General features: G+C 35.9%; 1 long non-coding RNA gene across 1 annotated transcript; it reads right to left on the bottom strand.

Moving 5' to 3' along the window:
* Positions 1 to 1,313: 1,313 nt before the first annotated feature.
* On the bottom strand, positions 1,314 to 6,830 carry LOC118353069 (uncharacterized). The gene is made up of 3 exons (XR_004811266.2): positions 6,625 to 6,830; positions 3,381 to 3,580; positions 1,314 to 1,391 (listed from the first exon to the last, which is right to left on the bottom strand). It is a non-coding gene; the product is annotated as an uncharacterized LOC118353069 (long non-coding RNA).
* Positions 6,831 to 7,156: the final 326 nt, after the last annotated feature.

The following is a 7,156-nucleotide window of genomic DNA, read 5'->3' as shown; positions in this document are numbered from 1 at the left end:
AAACAGTTGGAAGACGGCACATTTTTATGACAATAGAAAACTAGTTCAAATTTTAGAAGTAGAGGCATCATCACCTCAATCTGATTCGATGATATAATAATGCAGGGTAAAGAACAAATCACTAAAAACAACAATTACAAGTATTACTTAGAACAATAAGGGCATAGTGGTCCTAGATAAAGGCATTGATTTTGAAAATGAAAATCACAGCATCCTAGAAGAGACAAATTCATGTGGCATCTTGAAAGCAAGCATCTTGTGGTCAAACAGACCCAGATCTGAATCTATTACTTTAGGGATCTGGGATAATGGGTTTCTCTGTCAAGTAGAAATACTAATATTTCTTACCTCATAGGCCTGTTGTAGGAATTAAATGAGATTGGCATGTAAAGTACTTAGCCCAGAAGCTGGCACACTGCAAATACTCAATAAAACATACTGATTACCATTACTGTTGTTATTTTTCATCGTCATCCTAGGAGAAGAAGCTAGATAGGACTTCTAGTCCATACTTCTGCTTCTAATTTGGATCACATTTAAATACTTACTGAAAACAAAATGAGTCCCGATATTATTTTTAAAGAAATGAAATTACATGATTTTCTACAGAAATTCTTTCTCATTCAGAAATATTTTCTAGTTTTTTCTAAAAAACTGATCATATTGCAACTGAAACCTATTTCTTCTTGGCTATCTTTACTGATGATGGAGAAAGGTTTATCAGGGCACCTGGGCGGCACAGTCTGTTAAGTGTCTGACTCTTGGTTTTGGCTCAGGTCGTGATCTCAGCATCATGAGACTGAGCCCCAGGTAGGGCTCTGCACTCAGTGTGGAGCCTGCTTGAGATTCTCTCTCCCTCTATTCCTTCCTCTCATGCTCTCTCTGTCAAATAAATAAATAAGTCTTTTTTAAAAAAATAAAACTTCATCATTCTTAATAACCTTCTAGATGCTCTATTTAATGAAAATTATGACTTGGTCCTCTCCTTCCTTTCTCACTCCCCTAGACCCCACACCAAACACACAGCTAATTACTCACCACTTTCATTTCTATGAGAGGATATAAAGGAAATAATAATTTTACTACAGTTGAGTTATAGTTGTCAGCATAATAATCACTAATCCTAAACACCAAACAGTAATTTTCAGACCTGTTTTATAGTACAAGAAGGAATTTCTCCGTACCGAGAAGAATAATGGCAAACCTGAGCAATTGAGTGAAGATACTGGATCATATAGAGCAAAATCAGGCAATCCAAAGAAAGCTGAGTTAATGATAATGAGTAACAAGGATCTGGGCAGAGCAAAGACAGGTTCTGATGAAGAGCTTGATTTATTAGAGGTCAGTTTGGTGAAACAATCATATATTTATCTCTTCTTCCTCTTGAGATGCTATTAAAATGACAGAAAAAGAACATAAAAGGAATAATTTTAATACAAAAAAAAAGAAGAAGGGCTCCACTGGTGAACAACAGATTAGAGATTAGATCAGTTTCTGGAAGACTGAAATCAGACAGAGTGATATGTTTAGTGATGAAGGAAGAAAGAAGAAGCATCAGTCTAGACAGAGAGAGGGAGGAAATGTATGTGTATGTGTAAGTATTGAGGATGGGGCAGGGAATACAAGTAAGGAGAAAAACAGTCTGAAGAATATAAGAGAGGTACAAAACACAGATATCCTGGATCTAACAAATGGTAGCAGTGGGCTGTGGGACCAAAAACAGAGGTATTCCCCATGTTCATAGCAGCATTATTTATAATAGCCAAAACATGGAAACCACCTACATGTCTACTGATGAATAAATGGATAAAGAAGTTGTGGTATATACATATAATGCAATATTATCCCACCATAGAAAAAAAAAAGAGAGGATATCCTGCCATTTGTAACAACATGGATGGAACTTGAGGGCATTATACTAAGTGAACTAAGACAGAAAGACAAATACTGTATGATTTCACTTATATGTGGAACCAAAAAGGAGGGGTGGGCAAAGAGAGAGAGAAATCAGACTTGTGGTTATCAGAGGTGAAGGGTGAGGGCAGGAGGAACAGGAGGAAGGTGGTCAAAAAGTACAAGCTTCCAGTTATTAGATAAATAAGAACTAGGGATATAAAATACAACATGATGACAACAGCTGATGCTGCTGTGTGATATATATGAAAATTGTTAAAAGAGTAAGCCCTAAGAGTTCTCATTACCAAAAAAAAAAAAAAAAAGGCTTTTTCTTCTTTTCTTTTATTGCTTTCTCTTTTTATTGTATGAGATGATGGAAGCTAACTAAACTTACGGTGCTAATCACTTCACAATATATTTAAGTCAAACCGTTATGCTATACCCCTTAAATTTATATAGTTATATATGTCGATAATCTCAATAAAACTGGGAAAAAACATAAATGTTAACTTTATTTTAAAATATTTATTTATTTATTTATTTATTTATTTATTTATTTATGAGAGAGAGTGCATGCAAGAGGGGGAGGAGCAGAAGGGAAGGGAGAAAGAATCTCCAGTCAACTCTGTGCTAAGTGCAGAACTGGAAGCAAGGCTCCATCTCACAACTCTGAGATCATGACCTGAGGCAAAACCAAGAGTTGGAAGCTTAACCAACTGGGCCACGCAGGAACCCCCAGAAGTTCATTTTTTTAAAAGTGTGTTTTCAGAAAAGTTCCCATCTCACGCCTGGGTGGCTCAGCAGTTGAGTGTCTGCCTTCACTTCAGGCCATGATCCTAGGATCCAGGATCGAGTCCTGCCTCGGGCTCCCTGGGGAGCCTACTTCTCCTTCTGCCTGTGTCTTTGCCTCTCTCTGTGTGTCTCTCATGAATAAATAAATCTTTAAAAAATAAGTTTCCATCTCTAGCTTTCTTGAAGAATTTTTTTAGAGTCTATCTTAAAGAAAATGTAGAGAGGTCTCTTCTAAAGAAATTGAGTAAGAGCAATACAAAAAAACCTAACATCAGTAATAGTAGTTCCAAGAAAAAACAGAAAAAATAGAAATAAGGACATTCTCTTTTTTTTTCCTTAAGATTTTATTTATTTAATTATTCATGAGAGACAGAGAGAGAGAGAGGCAGAGGCATAGGTAGAGGGAGAAGCAGGCTCCCTGCAAGAACCCGGATGCAGGACTCAATCCTAGGACCCCAGGACCACGATGCAAGCCAAAGGCAGACGCACAACCACTGAGCCACGCAGGCACCCCTAGCACTGGGCTTTGCAATGACACTATGGGTTGCCAAAAAACCGTGGAATAATATTGTTAAAGTTCTAATGAAAAAATGATTTTGAACCTGGAATTCTATATGCCACCACAAACTATCATCCAAATGTGATATAGACTAAATCCATTTTCAGATATGGAACAGCTTAAAACAATTTACCTCCCATACACCGTTTCTTTAAAAATTTCTTGGGGATGTATTCCAGTGAAACATGGGAATGAACCAAGAAGGTGAAAAGAAGTCCCAGGATGACAGCTGTGCATCTGGCCTTGAGGCAGTTCAAACTGGGAAAGATGGATAGAAGGTCTTGCCTGGGGTGCGGGGGAGACTCCAGGAAAAAGCTACACACAAAACCACACCTGATATGTATAGAAATAATCAAAAAGTAAAGGTAAGTAGTATAAGAAAAGGAGGAGTTTTAGAAACTTCATGGGGAAAAACTATACAAGAAAAATATAATCATAGTATAATACCACGTCAATTCATAATTTTCATAGAGTCACAATAATGACATTTTATTGCCTTTTGGCTTTTAGGCCTAACCTGTAGGCAACATATGGAAAATTAAATTGTGACAGAACAGACCATAAATGTTATCAACTGTGACGATGCAATGACAAAGTATAGAAGTTAGTTGGGAAAGAAAGGAGAGGAGAACTAAATGCCAGGATACAGTCACTAATATCCTCATCTTACAAGATGAGCAATGGAGGAAAATACCTACAGTGTATGAAATTAAAAATTAAGGTGTGGTAATACCTTTTAAGTTATTAGGAAAGTGGGAAGTGGTATCACTGAATGAATATTTCATAATGGCTTTTATTATAAAGGAAGCAAATTTTCATAATGTCTAAAATTGATAAATCAAACAATGATAGAAAAAGCACATGTAAAGACATAAAAGCACTACCAGATATTTGTTACCAGTGGTTGATTCTTGAGAATGGAGTAAAGGTGGAATGGATGGAGCAAGGGATTCTTACTCTTAGCCATGTGCCCATATTACTTGAATAAAAATTATGTATAAATAGAATAATAGATTGAAAGGCAAACAGACTGGATTCTTTTTTTTAAACGTATAGTCAGGTGACATGGAATTCGTAAGATTAATGTGTCAAGATAATTGGAAAGAGAGGAAGTCAGAAACAAGGGTAGTTTCTTCAGGGCAGCTGTGACTACAGGATCTCTGGCTGTTCTCCAGAGTATTAGATTTACTTCTCCCACAATGCTGAATTTTCTGGCTTTAAAGGCCTGTCAACTAGATAGATAATGTAATCAATTATCCCTTTGAGGCAGGAATTTATATCAGTACAATAAATTTTAGTCTTTCTGATGAACAAAGGGCTACATCACCCAGCTGAATAGTCAGAGAATCAGACAAATCTGAGCAAAGTGGGTAAGGAGAAAGAATTGAGACAAAGTGCTACTCAGCTGAGGCTCTTTTGATCCTTCTCCAGGATTTAGGACCAGGACCCCAACATGATGTTCCCAAAGACCTTAAAGTCTCTCTGATGAACAGAGTAAGTCATTGGGCTTTGGTGTCCCAAAATCGAAATTTAAAGCCTGTGAATCTGAAGACCTGATTTGGAATGTATCTCCACAGCTTATAATGAAGTTGCACAACAATGACATGGGTGTCAGACAGCCTTGGGTGCAAATACTGACTCCACTTGTAACTAAAACCACAAAAGGCACTTCCCTTACATTGGTCTCTTTGTAGAACGAAAAGAACTATACCCCACAAGATGAGATATTGTTTGGAAAAGTGTTCAACAAATGCTGGTGCTTTATGGCTATTTGTCATAAAGAATGTCATACAATTCTGAAAAATTCTTGCAAATCAAAATACATTTAGCTCAAAATCACAATCAGACACTAGTTAACATGTACTAGGATGGCTATAATAAAAAAGACAGAGAACAACAAATTTTGACAAGGATATGGAGAAATTGGACCCTTGTACACAGCTGATGAGAATGTAAAATTGTGTAGCCACTTTGGAAAACAGGTTGGCAGTTCCTCAAAAAGTTAAGTATAGAGTTCTCATATGATTCAGTAATTCCACCTCTATGTACAACCAGAGAGGATTGAAGACATATGTCCCCACAAAAACTTGCACACAAATATTAATAGTAACATAATAGCCTAATGGTAGAAATAACCCAAGTGTCCATAAACTGATAAATGAACAAATAAAATGTGGTAGCTCCATACAATGCAATATTATTAGGCAATAAAAAGAAATGAAATACTGATATATGTTACAACGTAGATGGAACTTTAAAAACTTTCTCCTAAATGAAGGAAGCCAGACACAAAAAGCCACATATTGTATGATTCCATTTATATGAAACATAAATTTGTAAGATAGGCAAATCTAAAGAAACAGAAAGAAGATTAGTGGTAGCCAGGGCCTGGGGAGAGGGAGTTATGGGAAGTAAATGCTAATAAGTAGAGTTTATCTAGGAGGGGGGAGTGATAAAAATGTTCTGGAATTAGATAGTGGTTGATGATTTCACAACTCTGTGAATATTTTAAAAACACTGAATTGTGTCCTTTAAAAGAGTGAATTGCATGCTATATGAATTATATATCAATAAATCTGTTATAATTTGCATTAACCTTAAAAATAAGTTACAATAAGTTAAAATAAATTAACATTATGTATGTGATATGTGATTTAAAAGAAAAAAGGTATAAAATAAAGAAGGAAATAAGGAGGAAGGAAAAGCTACAAAATTAACCAGGATTGGTTGTTATCACCTCCAAAAGGCTTTGAAACTATTATTCCAACCTGGATCATCATGAGAAGATAAAATTATATTAAAAAAAGTTGTATGGAAAGGTTTCCAACAAAATCAGAACTTAATTTTTCTTTTTTTTTTAAAGATTTTATTTATTTATTCATCAGAGAGAGAGAGAGAGAGAGAGAGAGGAGAGGCAGAGACACAGGCAGAGGGAGAAGCAGGCTCCATGCAGGGAGCCTGATGTGGGACTCGATCCTGGGACTCCAGGATCAGGCCCTGGGCTGAAGGCGGCGCTAAACTACTGAGGCACCCTGGCTGCCCAGAACTTAATTTTTCAATGAAAAGAAAGCTAGCTTAAAAGAAAGATTTTTCGGGGTTTTTTCCCTTCCTCCTTTTTGTTTGATTTGGGTTTGAAGTTTAGATTGGCTTGGATTAAATCTGACTAGGTAAAATTTTAAAAATTTAAACAAATTTGCCTAGGTAAAAAAAATTATCTTTTGGAAAATTAATACTTATCAAATATTATTTTCTTTTATATGAGCAACAGCATGCAAGAAGCACAATGTCAAGAAGTATATGGAGCATACAATGGAGCCAGAAAAACTCTCACTTTCTTTAAAATAAAAAAGCTAATTTTAAAATGCTGAGTGTGGGACCTGGAATGCAAAACATCTCAAGGTGGCTTTTGAATGCTTTTTCCTCCCAAGCCCATCACATTCTTTTCTCTGTCTCCAAGTTAAGGCTGGGCAAGAAGGCTCATCAGTTCTGGATGGGATCCAAATTAGATGTGGATTTGTCCCTATGAGAACCTATGATCTCATCAGTTCATGGCTTATATTCAGTTCTTAGAATGCTTATCATCATAACATTATGACAAAACACTGGCAGATATTAATAGGTGTCATTTATTCTAGTCCTTTAAATTATTTTAGAATAAATTATTCCTTTTTTACACAAGTTCTTCTAGGACAAAATTATATAAATTGAAGGTATTATTGTTATAATTTTAAAGAGTCCATCTATCCACAATGGTTTAAATATTTAGAGAATGTTTATAAAGGCCACCTGACTTCTTCCAGCTCTAAGGAGGGTCTAATTACTATGTAGCTTTGAATCCCCTTTAACTTGTTCTCTGTTTTCTTCAGAAATTGAAGTTCAGAGAAGTTAGGCAAATTGGTTAAGGCAACA

The sequence above is a fragment of the Canis lupus genome, chromosome 32, assembly GCF_003254725.2.
Source record: "Canis lupus dingo isolate Sandy chromosome 32, ASM325472v2, whole genome shotgun sequence".
Classification (NCBI taxonomy): Eukaryota; Metazoa; Chordata; class Mammalia; order Carnivora; family Canidae; genus Canis; species Canis lupus.
The sequence above is the reverse complement of the archived record's forward strand: the minus strand, read 5'-3'. Positions and strand labels throughout refer to the sequence as shown.